This window comes from Falco peregrinus, chromosome 1 (assembly GCF_023634155.1).
Source record: "Falco peregrinus isolate bFalPer1 chromosome 1, bFalPer1.pri, whole genome shotgun sequence".
In the NCBI taxonomy this organism is placed as follows: domain Eukaryota; kingdom Metazoa; phylum Chordata; class Aves; order Falconiformes; family Falconidae; genus Falco; species Falco peregrinus.
Window position 1 is genome coordinate 44,353,461 of NC_073721.1, and position 18,195 is coordinate 44,371,655.

An 18,195-nucleotide genomic window follows, 5' to 3' on the forward strand; every position below is an offset into this window, starting at 1 on the left:
AGTCTTTAAATTCTTTGCCTGCTGCGTAAGAGCACACTTGCCCGTTTCAACCTGAGAACGAGAACAGCCCTTGAGCCTGGGGCTGCAGCACTCACCTGGAGCACAGGAGACGTGAAATCACTCAAGTCTGGGACAGGTTCTCCTTTTTGGCTGAAGCTTTGGAACACGACAGTTGCATGTCAGCATTCATGTTTCCAGTTGTTCATCATTCAGCAACCTGTGCCACATGAAAGAAATCTCATCAGAATCCATGGTCACACCCTCTTGCCCTCCCATGTGGATACAGTGGCCAGCCTGTGTGCCTTGGCTACCAGACCACCCCTGGAGCCACAGGAATTAGCGTGGATGCTAAAAACCTACAGACTGGCTGGCTATACTGCACCGTGAGGCCACCCCCAGTAAGCAGAGAGCTCCCTACCAGCACCCTGTGTCAAAGGGGCTACTGGGACAGCTTTAGTCAAAAGAGTCACGAGTAGCCAACAGCATCAGCTAGGTTCCAGACTCCAATGAAAATACCACTAAGTAAGTGTTATTTCTTCTAACCCTGCCATCCATCACCACCATTTTTACATGGCATTAATCTCTGATCGGTGAGACAGACAGAAAATAGAGATCAGCCAAGACATTGCTGGCTTGTCATTATTTTCCCCTTTGCTGGCTTTTCCATCTGGCTTTTCAGCAAAAATACATATTTATTTTCTTCCCCTTTTTCCCCCCATTTACTTCAGGACAGGCAGTCACACAGCCAGGGAGAGCTGGGAGCCCACTCCATAGTTCTTTTGAGAGCCATGCTCCAGGAATTAGGGAAGAGCATGGCAAAAGGCTGCTATCCACAACAGCACAGCCTTCCCACACAGCAGGGACTTACAAGGAGTTTCAGAAATCATGCCAGTAGGTTCAGAGAGTACAACAGCATCTCCTCACTCACTCTGTAGTAATCACCATTGATGGCTTATGTGGGCAGGCACCAAAGAAAGTCTTTGGCTGAAGCAGCAAAGCACTAACTCAACATCACACGAACATTAGCCTAAGCAATTGCATTACTTGAATGTTTTTTATCAGGTACTTAAAGGAGCCAGAACTAAATAGTTAAACTAAAAACACAACCCTATAAGCAGCGAGGCTTGCTTAGCTTCCCTTCCAACCACCCCAAATAATAGATTATGCCTCAGCTCCCCCACCACCACCTTCAGGGATCAGCATCTCCAGGCACATGAGCCCCCACTACACACAAAAAGCACCTACTACAGACACATCCCCAGCATCCAGCCTGCAACAACCCACCCAACACACAACCACCTCCCTTTCCCACTCCCCCTTTTATCTTCCCCTCCAATGCACACACCTGCAGGAACAAGGCAGGGTTAATGGAGTCAATTAGCTCCAAGCAGATGTTAGCTGTCCTGTCAGCCCACCTGCATGTGGCACTGCCTTGGGAGGGCTTCTGCAGCTCAACACAGGCTGTCTGTGTCTCTGCGCTCTACCCTCCTCTTCAGGAAAATACAACAGTCAACAAAATGACACCAAAATGCTTAAGCACTGCCTTCATCCTTTCCAGAGCCTTCTGAGATGTTCAGGATCCCTCTCCTCCACTGCATGAGCCCAGCCCCCAAGCCACAGGCAGGTTCTCAGCCCTGTAATTACTTTCCTGCCTGCATGTTTGCTCTCATGTTGACGCAGTGAAGAACCTGCCATTAGACTTCTGCACCTCCTTGCAAATGATGCCCTGATGCCCATCCACAGATGTGAAAAGTTTCTCCCTTCACAAGTGAACTCTGTGCTTTCAACAAGAACATTTACTGCTTGCATTGGAGAACATATTACTTGTAATTTACTCTTTGTTTTCTCTGTCTTTACAGCCTGTCCTTTATCTATTCAAGGACCCAAAGCAGCACACTGCAATACAGCCAAGCTGCAACATCCTATAAATGACAAATGGAATTAGTTATCAAGAATAACTTCCAGACAGCACCGTGTGTGCTGATGCAGTGACCCAAAACATTACTTGTTTTCTTAGGAATAACACATGTATTCCCAGAAAAACAGGACCTTTTTTGGCTGTTTGCTCAGAGGAGGTCCTGATTTAAACGGACTCAGTCAGTCTACATCAAGAGAGTATCCAAGGCTCGTTAGCATATTTATCCTTGTCTCATTCCTATGAGATAGGGAAAGTCCGTCTTTGCAAATGAGGAACCATGGAGACACTAAATGACTCGTCTGGAGTCACACAGGAAATCTGTGGTGGGGAAAGAAAAGGGAATCAAATAGGTCTTCCAAACTCCCCCACTTGTCCTTTAACCTCTTCCCTTTCCCCCGGTACCCAGTGAGGTGTTGCTGGTCAGGGGACACTGAGAGCCCCTGCCCATGTAGCCAGTCCCACCGAGACTGCGAGGAGTTCCCCCTCCTACACAGGTTGAGTCAGTGGGGGACACTGCTGTCACCCTGCTCTGCAGCACGGGCTGCACATCCACCCGCCCCTGGCCATTGGAAAGCATCGCTTGAGTGAAGAAGCAGGAGCAGGCAGTGAAGGGGCCCAGGAAAGCCAAGCCCAGTCTCCCTGGGGACTGGCACAGAACCTGGACCTTCACTGCGGTTCCCTGGTAGTCAGTCAGCAGCAGTCGAAACACATATGGAGTGGGATGTCTCCAGCCCAGCTCCAGGATGGGGCTGGGACCAGCTGGCTCCGCAGCATGCACGGGCTTTAGACCTGCTGCCACTGAGAAATACTTGCTGCTGGGGGGAATAAGCTGCACTCAGGAAAGCTGTCATACACCTCCCCAGTTTGTCAGCTGCCTCCGCAGGGTGACTGCAGACAAGGTTGGCAATGTTCCTCTCTGGAGGAAGACACCCATCGGCTTCTGGAAACATTGTATTAGTGGAGGTGAAAAAAAAAAAAAAGAAAAAGAAAACAAATGTGTATTCAAAAGCAATTTTTCCTAGCTACTAAATTCTCAGTCTAGAGGGTTTTACTTTGAATTAATATGTGCTGTCTCTGCTCTAGGATTAAAGTTATTGATCCAGTCCTTGATTACTGTCATCTGTCTTTGTTCCTGGACTTACTATCATCCATGCAGTCTCTAATTAGGGACTGCAATTTATGCTCTTACTCTAGAGAGTCACCAGCAAGGAAGCCACCAGCATGCCAGCTGGCTGCAGCATCTTCAGGCCAGCTCGATTAGGGGGAGCAGTACCACCCCGGAGCCTTCAGGTGGGGGGCACATGGAGCCAAGCAGTCGCCCAAAGCCTGCAGGGAGGGAGAGTCTTGCAGAGGTCAGGGCTTCCCCGACATTTCCCTTGGGCTTCCACAAAACCACTGGAGTCACAGGGGCAGCAATAAATCCCACTTGCCATTTCTTCGAGTACTAAATATCTGTCCCAGCCTCAAGACTTGTTGTGATGTGAGTTAACTTTTTAGAAGCATTTATTATCTAGCCAAGTGGCTTAATTTACTTTTAGTAATCCACATTTCCTCGTGGTTATCCATTACCAGTCCCCAGGGCTGAGCTGGGAGTAGCACAGAGCCAAGGAGAGAGCAGGGTGTCCAGGAAGAAAACTACTGGCATGAACCACCTCTAACAACTGTTGTAACAAGTAGGAGAGATGTGTGCCAGTGAATAATTACCAGGGGCTGTTCAAGAAAGCTGCGTGAAGTCCCCTAAATAATATTGCTATGAGTATCATGAGTGCCTGCACATCATACACCCTTACCCAGAGGGGACAGGCTGCTGGAGCCCACATGCATGCATGGCTGTCCTGCAGAGAGGAGCCCAGATCCTTTCCTGGACCTCGTGCAATCCCACTGGCATCGGAGGAGGTTTTCACACTGATGCAGGCGACTTCATGTCCGCCCATAGCTCCCCTCACCCGGTTTAGTGGGAAATGCAAACTCCAGCTGTTGCTGCTGTCTGCCTTAAGCATCCAGGTAACCACCCGAGGAAACCACAGTGGTTTTGAGACAGTATTTATTCCTAGCTGGGCTTCACCTGGGTATGATCTCAAGGTGTGACTGGGTTACACCCTTGAACCTATTAATTAGACACAGCTTATGGGACAAGAAATGCTGTTGTGGTGAAAGAACACCTCCTGTAAATACTTTGAGGCAAGGGAAGACTTGGCAACTTCTGCACTCAAGAAATCTGGGAGAAGAGCTGAATTAGCACCCCAGTTCCTGTGGTCAGCCAAACCAAAAATCTGTGTTTACCTGTGCTGCCCATAAACACCATACTCTGCTCCCAGGAGAGCAGCCCCTGCTCCTGATACGTCACAGCCAGAAGAAAACATTTCCCTTCTTGGAGAACCATCAGGGAGGGGAGAGGGAAAATCATTACAGAGGAGTTTGCCTTCAGGGCTGGTGGTGGCAGGACAAACTCACCTCCTGTCTCCTGGGAGTTTTATCCAGACTGTGCTCTGAATTTTCTGATTATTTTTTTTATTTTATTATGATTATGTGTCTGAAATATTTTTTTTCCTTGGTGATCTTCTTTTATTTGCCCAATCTCCCTTTAAAATAGAAACTACTTGAACAATGTCTGGCAGAGCCATAAATCCCTCATGCATTCAGTATGATATTAAGGTCGTTATTCTTTTGGGAGTTTTGAATGTTGGATTGAAGCTTTATTTTTGGCAAGATTTGCACCAGAACAGACTGTCTAATGCAGTGAGTAAAACCTGGTTGACTGCTGGAGGGCTGGCTGAACAACAGCATGACTGGTGGCTCTGGGCCATGCAAAAAGCCACCTATACTTTATGATCTGCCCCAACTGCCACACCACTGGCAGCTGGGGGACATGCAAAATGGACTAACAAAGAAGGTCTGTCCGCTAAACACTGCTCTGAGGAGAGCATTGCTGAGCCTCGACAGTAAAAATGACACGCAAAAAGCAGAAGGTAACTGACAGGCTCAGGAGAGCACTGATCATGCCGTAAAAAACATGAGGATGTGGGAAGGATTCCCATTTTCCATCTGGTTTTAGCCTAAACTGACCAAGCGTTCATGCACAAACGTTCTTGTACAAGATCTCTCCTTGAGCAGCTCCTTGTCATCAAATTTGTCCTCAAGTGTTGGTGTTTTGTTTTTTTTAAAGGGTAAAATATTTCAAGGCATGCATCCTTCAGATGTTTCAGGTTTGACTCAGAGTCACTAAATAAACAAAGCATGCGGAGAAAACCCATAAACCCAAGGACTCTGGGGCCCCATCTGTCCGTGTTGGATGCACAGACAGACAGACAGACTCTTTGCAGTTGCCCCAAGGACTAAGCACTGTAGACATCATCCAGGGCCTCAGTGCGAACTTTCAAACACTCTCCCTTCCCTAAACTGCCTTAAGAAAAATTAAGGACTTTTGTTTGTTAAAGTTGGGGCTGAGACAACTACACAAAGGGATGTGTTGAGCGTGGCAAAGGAGGAGGAGAGGTGAGGTTAAGCACAGCACAGAAATGCATGGAAATGGGTGGGAGAAAAGACACGGAGCACCCGGTGGGCAGGATCTGGGAGCTGAAGCACAGGGAGAGTAAAGCTGCTTCCACACTACAAAATAAACATGAAGAAAAACCAGGAGCTGAATCTGAGTTCCTGCTTCTCCTTGAAACCAGTCTCCCTGAGTAAACTGTGATTTTCATTTTGGTGTTTTTGTTTTGGGGTTGTTGGGGTTTTTCCATGGGTTCCTTGCGATGGGTGACTTCATTCAAGTGGTTAGAAATCGCATCAGACTTCCAAAATGCAGCCTGACATCTGCGATACCTCTCCTTGTGTCACTGAATTGCGGAACAGGTAGAAAGTTTAGATCTGACGATTCTCATCAACCAAAAAGCAAGAGGCTCTGGAAACACGTGTGGTGGCATGGATGCTGGGTTCGCTTGCTCACTGGAGCAGAGCTCTGGGAAGCCCTGGGCAGTGAAGAGCATCGCCCACCTCCGAGCTGCTCACCAGACCTGCCAGCAGCTGCAGCTGGATCCTGGTTTCTCCATCTCTGGTGGCACATACAGGAGGATCCTAGTGAATTCTGTAGCCAAAGTTACAGAACAGCTTTTTCTCCTGGGAAGTTACCTCTGAACCTCCCTGACATGCTCAGGGCTGGTTCTGTGTTGCTTTAGTTCAAACCTGGCATTTCAGATTTTGAGGCTTGGAAAAATGTGGTGGTCACAAATAGATACTGGAAACCTGACCGTGCTGGCATCCAGGAATCCTGCGCCCTGTCCCCACCTCTAGCAGGACTCTGCAACCTCCATCTGCAGCTTACAGGGTTCGCTTGTCCTCCTTCAAACCCAACTTTGGAAAGTACAGAGGAAAAAATTCTAAAATATCTACTTCTTTCTGTATTTATTCCTCAGGTAAAAGTCCTCCCAGCTTTGAAACATTTAACTTTCAAACATACAAAACTATTTAAGCAAGGAGGGAATGACAGGTTGAGCTCCTACAAAGTCAGTATTTTTTCTAAGCAAGTGTAATGATGGGAACACTGAGAGACTTGTGACCTTAAAGTCCTTGTCTACCACATTAAAAACAGAACTTGCACCCCAGGGCAGTTTCTGAAATTTGGGCTTTCTGCCTCAAAGTGGAATGAAAACTAAAAATAAAGAAGTTCACCAAATAAAGCCATTCAAGAATTTTTTCTTTGAGAAAGATGAAACAAAAACTTCTGAAATTTCTAAAGAAATAAATTCCTTTTCCAGTGTTGGTGTTTCAAAATGTCTCCTCCACAAGTATTTCCTTATCCTAAAACCAGAAGTTTTACTCTGAAACATTATGCTCCCATGAAAAAAAAACCAATTCAATATATCACAAGGTCTCATTAGGATTATTGTTGTAGATGAAAATTTTTATTCAGCCTTTATTCAACCTAGAGTTCAACTTTAGATCCTGAACCCTAGTTAATGGCTTTCTTTTAACAAACATTTTCAAACCACTGCACAGAAGCACCTAACATGCCACAGAGAAATAAAATTTACAGTTATAATCAATTTAGTAGCCTCAAAACGTGTCTGTATTTTGGTACCACACCATCTAATTCATGCAGAACAGCAATGAACAAACATCGCAAACCTCGAAGGAAAAGCTATTACGCCACGGGTGAGGTATTTGTTAGCTTTACGCATGCTTTTGCCAAAGACAAGAAGCCAGCAAATGACTCACATGATTTGTCAGAGGAAGAAGCTTACAGCTGAGGGCCCTGAACATCACATAAAGAAATGAAATGGGAAAGAATTGGGAAATATATCAGCAAACAAAAATAAAAATTAAAAAAAAAAAGAAAGAAAGAAAAACTTCTGAATTTTACAAGGTAGTTTCCTCCAGAATATCTTTTATGTCATCAAAAAGGAAAAAAAAAAGAAGTAGAGAAACTTTTGGAAAAACAAAGGTGAGTGGGCAGATGGGAAACCCAACCACAAAATTCCCTGTTTTCTCTTTCAGCTTGTTTTGCATTGAGCAACATACCAACTCACAAGTGTAAATATACCACAGCTTGAAATTTTGGTTAAAACAATGAGGCAAGTGTAGCCAAAGCGTGCAAAACCTGGCAGCTGGATTGATTCCAACCTCAGCAAACTACTGACATTGGCTGTAAAGGTGGGAATGTTTTCCCCCACTTTTTGAATACCGATATTAATGTCTGCTTTGACTTTTAACAAATAACATCTCCAGCAGTCTGCTAATCTGCAGGCACCAAGTGTTACCACGAAATTTATCTTCTTTCTTTTACTGTGTCCACCTGCAGCCTGTAGCAGAGCTACTCCCTGGACTGAAGCCTCTACACAACCATAAATAATTCCCTTGTCTTCTGTCAAACCTAACTGCCTTCAGTTTGCAAAGAATATGATGTTCGTTTCATTATTCCTGACTGAGTATTTTTTGCTTAGTGTGCTGTTGCAAGATATAATTCTATGATTCTATGTTCCTGTGGAAACACTGCTGTAAGAAAAGGGACCTTAAGAGAAACCTGAGAACTTCAGAGTTTTTCTCTGTTTACTCTTATCCTCATTTTATCAATGAAATGGAGCGGGGTGGTGTATTTATAGTGCATGAAGATACAGAAACCTCTTCCAGATGGTTTTCCTCAGTGGGTTTGCCTAGTGGACACTCAGGAGTCTGGCAGACTCCTCCAGCCGCTGACGGATGCCACATGAAGTCAGAACACACCAGGGAAGTCCTGCATGGGTGGGAGCTCCAGCCAGGCCCACTCGCTAGATGGAGAAGTGGGATGTCCCAGCCAGCAACAGGCAGGGCGTCAGCCCCGCACAAGGCGGTGGAAGCGCTGAGCTGAAACCTCACACTCAGTAGGGAGAGGACAGTGTCACTGCATACTACCTCTTTCAAAGAAGAGTTTCATGTTAAAAAAGAAATCATGAGATTACAGATTTGGCGGATAACATTAACCAGAGTTAAGACATGAAGGTCGGAGGGGGGGGGGGGGGGGGAGGTTATGGGGTTTTTTTTCCCGTCTGTGTCAGTGAAAGCAAAGACCAAGGCGCTCAGTGCATGACCCGCATCCTGCTGAGGACACCTATCCCCCCACCTGTAGGGTGTAGCTCCAGCACAGGGACTTGGAGGCACAGGGCTGTGAGCAACCCTGGACACGTGCTCAGCTGGGGTTGGTCCTGCAGCTTCAGTGACACAGCGCCAGGCAGGGCCCCAAGGCACGGAGCAGCACCAGCCAGCTCCCCAAGGACAGCCAGAGGAAAGCTGATGGGGATTGTTCACCCAGGCAGCGCATTTCCTGGGAGGCATGGCTGGAGGAACACAGACCTGTCCTCTGCCCCACAGAACCTGAAGGAAGATGGAGAGGTGGACCTGCCCGCTCTCCCTGGGGCTGAGGCACTAGAGACTGAGCACATGCTTTCACCATGTGCACAACAGATAAATGGGTGTGGGGATGTGTGTTAGTATTATTATTATTTACAGTGGTCCTTGCAAATTTCCACTGAGATAAAGGCTACAACAAAAACCAGAGAGATGATAACCCTTCAGACCTTGGAAAACCAGCCCATTACTCAAGATACTGCCAGGGCTGCGTGCCAAACCTGTGGCACCTCTGCAGACATCTGGTTTTAAGAAGCTAAACATCCAACCCTTGCTTACCTTCAGCCACATTTACAGGGCCTGGTGAGCTCCTTCACTAATTGCTAGTGACTTGTTCACAGCCTAAGAAATCAAAAAGGTAAGAAATAACCAAAGCAGAAGCAAAGCAGATGGTCACAGAATTCATCCATGCCAGAGCTGGATTAGTATTGAGGGCTCATGACTTGCAGGTTTAGTTTCCAGTGCCAATTTCCACTTTTCAAGCTTTATAACATCCCTCTTGTGCTGCCTTTCTGCATCTAGTCCTGAACTCCATCAACCTCAGCAGTGAGCCAAGCTTCCTGAAGCTGATGCCATCATGAAAAAGCAGTGAAAAAGCCACCCAAGAAAACCTGATAGAGATGAGTGAGGGAGAACAGCTTTGACCAGCTTCAGGATACTTTATTGCTTCAGGAACATTGCAAAATATGAGCAACTTTGGCCTGAAACGAAGATGCAGGGAGTAAGGAAATCACATGTACACATGGAAACTTGACAACCTGTAAAGACACTATCTCTCCCTCAGCAGTGGGGAAAAAACAAACTCAGAAAACAAACATGAATTATTTTCTTGGCTGGGAGAAGCCGAAACGACTCTCCAACAGTCCTCCCAGAACAGTTTGTAACACTGTATTAAACAAGTGACGCAAACCTGCTATTACACTGGCAGCGCTTAGAAGTAAACATGAGGATGCTGGCTGGGGTCTGAAGGGAACAGAGGGACGGTCCGCTCCCTGTGATCTCTTTTGGACACCAATTACTAGCTCAAAATCTTCCCAGAAGAAAACTGAGCCTACCAAAGAGAGCATGAAGTGCCTCTTAACATCGTAGCGTTCGTGCCTTTGACTGGGGCTACTGAAGGATGCCAGAGCCAGGACCACCTGTGTAGGACAAGGCCTCAAGGACAAGAGTCCAAGTACTGATAGCCTGATGAATAGAGACTTGTTAGAACTTGTAGGGCACAAGCCCTGGGAGCAAAGGAAAAAGCTAACAGCAGACCCCTGAGCCATCACAGTTGAGGAGGCAACCAGACGGACAGAGAAACAAGTAGCCAGATAAGGGAACGGATGGCGCCAATATGTAATTAAGAAAGCCACGTAGAAAGAAACTCCCTAACCTTGGAATAAAAATTATTGCTAGGTCAAGATAAACTAGTAAGTATCTATTGTTCTAACGGTGTGCCTTAAAAATTAACCAATTAGTGTTTTTTACGCTTAAGATTTAACCAATCAGTGTGTAATATGTAGAAGGTAGAAACATATATAATTGTAAGAAAATCACTAATAAATGGACACTTGCTTGCATCAAGCTGCGTCCCGTCTCTTCATTAGCCGCACACCTGCTCTCCTGTCCCCCAGTCAGAGCCTCTGGATGCAGGGGTATAACAGCCCCCAGCGCCTGTAGCCAGCCCATTTCTACTGAGAGGCCTTCTGTCAGGCACAGAACAATGTTTTCAAGGAACCAAGTACTTGGTCAGTTCAATCTGACTCTTAGGGAGCTTGGACTGAGTTCAAATTTCTGGCCATGGAGTTCAGGCTGCCCGAGAAAGCTAACCAAAAGAGCCGTCACTTCTGTGACACAATAAGAAAACCCTTTTTAGATAGCAAATTGCCTTTCATTTCTCGTAGATGCCATCAAGTGATCAGCAGAGGTTGTGATCAGCAGCCATCAAGAGATCTGGTCAGAGGCCAGAGTGATGGATGATGCCCAGCATTCCTCCATCAGTTCCAGGAAGAGACTGGTTTTCCCTCAAGTGTTCTGTTAAAACTGGATGGAAGTAGGTAACCCAATGTTCTAATTGCTAAGAAACCTAATGCAATTTCTATATTAAATGCCAGAAGAATCAATCGCTTTCCCTCTTGATCCAAAAGCCTCACCTATCTTCAAAATTACCAGCTTGCACAGCCATTTGCTGAGTATTCTCCTCCAGAAACAACATACGTGATTTTGGAAATAAAAAAAAATAATAATAAAAATAGTATCATTTATGCATTGCTTATTTAAATGATCCCACTATAAATACTGCTGCGTAGGTAGCAGCAAGCACACCTTGCCCTGTGGGCCATCCTGTTTCCTCAACAGTATAAACTATTTCAGGCAAATTACACACAGAAACCTTAAAATGAAACATTCCCTATTCCACAGTACAATATTTGCAGTCAATAGATTACATAGCCTCTCCCTTCCTGTTGCAAACAGCATCCCACATAGGGATTAATCATTCCTCAGGCAGAGCACAACCAATTGCAGAGGTATTGGCACCTCTCCCATCTCATCAAAACCAGAGAATGCTTGACAGAGCTTGAGTCATCTTCCTCGTAGCTCTTTTCAAGCCTATACTCATCGGCTTCCAGGTGAGCGGACTCCTGATTTTCAGTTGACATGACTTTGGCCTCTCCAGTTTTGGCCAAACCAAGCAGCCTGCAGAGGAGGAGAACATCTGGCTGCAATTTAGTGCGAGCCTCACCCCACTCCAGCCAGCATGGCTGATCAGGGCACAGCAGAACAAATTGATTTGCTTTAATAGGACATCTTATATCTTTTCATATTGTCTGGAATTTAGCAGTAATATTCAACTTTTAACAGAAATACTAAAACCAAAACTAGAATAAACAACAACATCAGATCACCAGTTGAACTGACATTCAACTTTTAGCACCAAATCTCCTTTCTGAGAACTTGCCTATGAAATAAAATAGTTTTCTGGCCTGTCTGTCTGTTTTGGATGTGTACTTACAAGGAGGGCCATGGCAAAATGCCACAGCTGAAGCAACAGCCTTGTCCTTGTGCTTGACCAGGAGCTGCACTCCACGCTTCTCAGATCCAAAGTGGGTAAGGTCAAAAATTATTTAATAAATAGGCCATTTAAAATGGAAAGGGCATAATTTCACTGCCTATTTTCTTTTTCCAGATGTGATACTGTGTTTTTACTCGCATCCTAGCAAGATCTGGCTTTATGCAAAAGAAAGGAACTTGTAGTTGACTGAACGGAAGGAATAAAAGAATGCAATCGGGTTTCAGCAGTGCATTGAGCCCCCCGACCTCAAACACCCAGCTGATGAAAACACTCCCCTGAGCAGAATCAAGCCAGGAACTGAGATCTAAACCAAGTCTGAACCCAGACAGTAGTGTACTGTTCAAAAAGTACAGATGGATGGACAGACCTTTGCTCAATAACTTACACCCCAGCCCTACACAAGCTAGATATTCCCAACAGCCTTCTGCGGTGAGCTCAATGCCCTTACAAGTGTCCAGGTTAATTCTACTGAAATAAAACACAGGGGACTTTTCCATCAGGGTTAAGTAAAAACAACTACACAGCTGAAATTAGATCCAGACCATCTGTGAACATGAAGTTGAGGTAAGTATATAAATTTGAATGCTGTTCTCAGTGAAGCTCTACCAATGATTCACCTATGAAAGGCAGTCAAAGGCATAAAGACCAGAAATAGGTATTCAAGTCAGGGACCCAAAGGCAAGTTCTGCTCACATCTGTAACCCAAATCAGGATCTATCATAAAGACAGCTCTCACTGGTGCCGTTTTGAATTTCCACGAGAGGTGGCAATTTTAAAAACTACATTGTATAAGCAAAAATTTCTCAAAACAGGTTTGTGTCTACTCATCCCTAGCGTTCACGCACATTAAGTAAGCAGCTTCCCTTGGCTCGGTCTGGCTCTTGCATTACTGCCATTATGTGTGAGGCAACAACTTGAATCACTTCCAGATGAAATTACAGAAAGCTGTGCATAATGACATTTCTACCAACATTAAAGCAAAGGATTTAGTTTTTATTATTCCTGCAGGGACTTGAAGTTCTTTACCGAAACTTAGAGAAGGGAGATAGACTGGCAGAAGAAACTTCTGATCAACTCGACTATGTTTCTACTCAGCGTGGAAAAATGCTTGTGTCCTACTCCAGAGCACACCAAATAAAGCTCATCATAATGAAGACTTTTCTTTTAGAGCAAAGGCTACTGTTCGGCATCATATATGATCTCCTCAGGATTTCCATCTATTCTTGCCTGCATGAGGTCCTGTCATTTGCTTGACTCTGCAGTTGCAGCACGGCTCTGCAGCACTGCTTGAGTCTGCCACATTTTAGGGTGAGGATTCTTCAGACGACCAGTACATGCAGTTTTCCAATCCCAAACTGAGAGGTTTTGTGGTTTGTTTAATGTTAACTGTATTACCAATAACATGGGGTTTTCACACAGGTAATAACAAAAAAAGGATGCGAGTTTATGGGAGCAGAGGATTTCTACCCTATATATACCTTTGGGTCTGAGAGCAGATACGCTGTGGTACACATCCCATTTTGGATTCCATGCCAAAGGCACGTTTTAGATTCATAAGGCTATTCACTACAATTGCATAGACTTAGAACATCCTACAGTGATATAATAGTGGACTACAGCAAATAAGTGATTAAAGTGTACAGCATTGTATATTACAGCCTTAATTGTCTCAGCATTATTAAGGACCAGCACTGTGCTTTTAAAGGGGTAAAATTTTTCCAACAGCAGCTGAAAGAACTGAAATAATTCTATACTCTCTTAATAAATTATTGGACTTTGAAAATCCAATGGATTAAGTGCTGATTTAGAATTTTTTTCTTTGTTCAACTTTTGTTGCTTTTAAATCTTTCAAATATTAATTCCATCCTGCTGGAGAGTTTCAAAGAAATTTGCTTTTCTTCTGTGGAAATCTGCACATAGCTAGCAGGTTTTCTTTAACAGAAACTAGGAAAATTCTGCATGCAGTAAATGAAACTCACTCAAAAGGAGTCTAACACCCACCCCGTGATGGAGCAGGCAGAGGACCACTGGCTCATGGACTTGCTTCCTTGGGGCACTGCCCTGTGGCTATTCCTCCTTGTGCTGGTTATGGGCTCGAGCTCAGTTCTGCTTTGGCATGAAGATGGAAAACCACATTTCTTGTACTCCTTAAGGAACTTTTCTGTAATTAAGTGAAAAGAAGCACCAAATAACCAAGCATGTGTCTGGTATCCATTCTTTTGTCATTAAGCTGTTCCTGTTTCAATCCTGTAGTAAAAAGGAAGCCAAGCTCCACTCAGTTATTGTTCTCTAAATGCTTTACAAAGGCCAACAGATGTCAATGAGAATTACAGATCCTGGGGTCTCCTTTGTAAATAGCTTCTAGGAGGAATTATGACATGAGATCAGCAGCACTGGGAATCCCCATATCAAATGAAGTCCAGTGGCTCTTCCGAAGCCAGCAGAGCAGAGGCATAGGAAGGGAGGAGGGACATGTGGCTATGGGCTGATAAGAAGCCAGGTCCACCTTCCGAGAAAAGCTTTCCACAGATGGACACAAGGGGGAAGGAGAGGCAGGGAGACAGGTCCAGGGAGGACAGACACAAAGGGTGAGTAGAGAAGCCTGCATCATCAGGAGAGCTGGCTGTGTTGTAATCACAAAGCTGCCTCACCCTTCACCTTGCCCCAGGACTTCCATACCTGGTGGCATAATTTCCACGTTCCTTTCAAATCAAGCAGTGTCTTCGATTCCCAGGGTTGAGTTTGCAGGAGAAAGCTCATGGAAAATTTTAGGTTCTTGCCCATAAATGAAAAAACAGGCTAGCTTAGGGAAGGAGGGTGGGAACCAGATAAGCATGCCCAAAGCAATGACTGATAAGGAGGATAGGCAGCGGCAAATATTTAGAGCTACTCAAACAGGAAAAACACAGGAAAGCCTGAAGGAAAGTGATACATTGAAAATCAGGAGGCTTTCTAGTGTGCCATTTCAATTATTTTCACATGATATATAATGCACTGAATTGATGCTCTCTGAAGTGATATGATGAGTTAAAATTGTATGTTTTGTTCCTTTTGCCATAAAGAAACTGTATTTGTCAGGGTCTCAGCCTCTGTTTGTTGCCACATGGAATCAGGGTCCATTATCAAAAGTGATACAGAGATAAGAAAATGCTGAGAGGACGCAAAATCAGTGCCTTCCAAACCACAATGATTTACAGATGATGTGGAGCTGGGCCAGAGCTACAGCTGCTCTCTCTGGAATAGCCTCTTTCCACTCACTGGGGGCACCAACCCCAGATTTCTGTGTGGGATGGGAAGACTTGGCTGAGTGTGACCCCCCCTCAACCACAGCCAGCCACTCCTGCCCCCTTTGCCCCAGTTATATCCGCAGAACAAGCACCACACCACTGGTGTAACAGATGAACTTACTATGGGAAACGAATAGGGGAGATCAAGAACATCTCTAACAACTGTGAATCCCCAAGTGACTTGTGCAGTTCTCTCAGCAAGACCGAGATTTTCAGACCCATCTAGTGCCTTAATCCTCAGCACAACATCCCTCTAGGTATTGACATCTGCGCTGATGTTGGATGTGTGACAACAGCTTCCATCACTGATATGGCCAAACGTCCACTGCTACCCGGAGCCTGGGAAGCCAGGGTCTGCAGGCACCACAGCCACAAGCCTGCTGGGCTCTGGGTTCCGCCGGCAGCAGGACGTGAGCTGAGCCTTCCCCGAAGGTGACTGTCAAAATGGCGAATGTGCACCCTACAGCTAGCAAAGTCCAGGCTCCTGAGCTGTCCATCAGACCAGAGAATGAAGTATCATGTTATCCTTGAAAGGAACATCATCAAAGTGTTTCCAGTAACCATGCAGTGAATCAGCACTTCCCAACAAAAATGACCAGTTTTCTTCCCCCATCACTCAAAATAACTGTGTGGCCTCTGGCCTTTTGAACTAGAACGTATGTGTGAGCCATTGGTCACAGACCCCTCAGGTTTTCCATGAGCAATCCTGAAGGAAACACAATCTTGGGAGAAGTAGGTGTGCTCCTGGCACAGGAAGGTCATCTGTCCCTGCTGACCACAGAGCAAAGCAAAGTGGGACAGCCAGGAATCTGTGACACGGAGCTAGATCACGGCACGAGCTTATCTGCTCTCCTGTTAATCCTTCTAGCCATGGGCTGGGTTTGGAGACAGGGTAGGAAGACTTCAACAGGCATCCAGCTACTGTAACATCTCTGAGTAATAAAAGCTGCAATTTTACTTGTCCCAGACAGAACGTCTGGACACAACAGAGGTTTTCCTAAAGAATCTTAGGAAAGGAGGAAGCATGGCATGATAGAAGTGATAATTCTTGTCATGAGGTCATTAACAAGATTACAAAACAATCTGCCTGGTTCTTAACCTTTAATCCTAGCTGAAAGAGGGAGGCAGACCATGATGCTCGTCTGCAGCTGTGTGTGTTCTGGGTTTGCTCTAAGGCCCTGCCATCTGGGAAGACGTGCCAGAAGATGCAACCCCGGCCACAGTCCATTCTCCCTCAGCACAAGGGTTCCCAGGGTGGTATCCAGCTCACAGCACACCCTGGGCTAAGAGGAGGGCGAATTGCTACTGCCTGACACAACTTGCCAGTGGCAGGAGGCTGTCACTTTCTTCTTCATGGGGATGGAAACATAAGGAGATCAGAATGGTCCCCAGCCTTTGGTGTGATTCATTCCCAGAAAGGAGACATCACCTCGTCTTGGCTTGGAAGTCTCATATCAAAAGATTCAGAAGTATCCTGAAGTTTCCAGGTGGTGATTTTGCATATGTGGCAAACCCAGGCAGCCACAGCCATGTTAGCAAGTCATCTCAGACTGGGAAAACCTGAGTGTGTTTAACAGACACCAAGACTTGTAAAACAACTGTTGTTGGACCAAGTCCACAGATCGGCAAGGGGGTGAATTTCCCAGACCTGCTCAGGCATGACGGACAGCAATGCAAGTGAGAAGGTGCTCCGTCACAGGCACCCGGGGTCTGGGGGACACGGTGACACTGGCACTGACGTTGTCACAGGCGTCTCCAAGAGGCATCGGTCAGTCATGCACCATGGGGCTCAGAACCCCTTCAGAATTTGCAAGGGGATGCTTCGTTCCCCTTCTTCTGAATTTCAATCCGCTAACTTTGGTCAGGACCTCGTGAGGCACTATTCAGCCATGTTTACATAGTTCTCTCTGAGATGTCAACATCATCGCTGATATTTCCACTGTTACTAGCCCTCTGAAGCACTGACTTCCCCCACCATTTGGTCACAAATGTCCACAGAGTTTCAAGAAAACTGAAGAGTGTTAAGCTGTGACTGCTGGAAACAACATTCCCTGCTTAGCTGGACTCAGTTGCAACATCCTCCAGGAGAGGAGAACAAAGCAAACAAAAGAAGCATGTAACATTTGCTGCTTTTCTGATATTGAAGATTAAGAGAGAGCTCCCACTGCAAAAGCTAAAGCAAAGCCCTGGCATTTTAAAGCCAAGACTACGGCACGCTGCAGGTAACTGAAGAATGCAAAAAGAAAAAAGGTGTTTTCAGGATAACATTTTAAAAGCGTAGGGAAGCTGGATGCCTAACTCCTTTCTGTCCCCCTTGAAAATACTAAGCACACTGTTTCCACCTTACCCTTTGCTGCACCAGCCTGCTCCCAGGACTTCCAGCGTGCGGCACTGGGACTGCTCCCGGGGAAGAAGGTGTCCTCCCAGGCAGGTCTGTGCTCCAGGCACAGCTGAGCTAGTGACCCCTCAGACTGCCGAGGCGAGTCACGGACTGACACCCTGACACCATGTCATTCTTGCAGTGACAAGAGCCTCGCACGAGGAGCGGTTGGTAACTGCGGGCTGGAAGGAAACTCTGAGCAGGGGACTGGGACCTGAGATGGCTTAGAGAGTCCCAGGGACAGCTTCCCATGCCTTCAGCTCTGGAATAAGAGGAGAAAGATGGAATTTGGTTAATTGACATTGGGATTCGGAGCAGGCAATGTGGAACTTGCTCGAAGCTCCCCTTCCCTGACACCAAAATCGCAGCAGCCCCAAAGAGCTTCAAGACTTCATTTTGAAATGGAGGACACCTTCTAGCAACGCCTACAACCTTATGTAACCCCTCTGCTGAAGGTAGTGGTCCCTTGTGCATCCCACCGGGGAAACACCCTGCAGCCCAGGGCCAGGAATGATTTGTGGACAAGAGTTACAGCATGAATAAAGGCTTACAGACAAGGATGGGTGACAGCCACGCTTGTGGCCAGGCTCGCCCAGCAGCTGTACCTTGTCCCAGTCCGCAGGCAGGAAAGATGAGAAGTAACTGCAACAGCTGTAAGGAGCAGCTGTAAGGAGTC

General features: G+C 45.9%; 1 long non-coding RNA gene across 1 annotated transcript in view; it reads right to left on the minus strand.

The window, feature by feature from the left end:
* LOC114010472 (uncharacterized) overlaps positions 1-17,773 on the minus strand; it is a 115,602-nt gene extending 97,829 nt beyond the window's left edge. The window contains exons 1-2 of the long non-coding RNA XR_008748515.1: positions 17,487-17,773; positions 96-217 (exon numbers count right to left, since the gene is read on the minus strand). This is a non-coding gene — a long non-coding RNA (uncharacterized LOC114010472). The remainder of the gene's footprint in view (positions 1-95; positions 218-17,486) is intronic.
* Between the last annotated feature and the right edge of the window lie 422 nt (positions 17,774-18,195).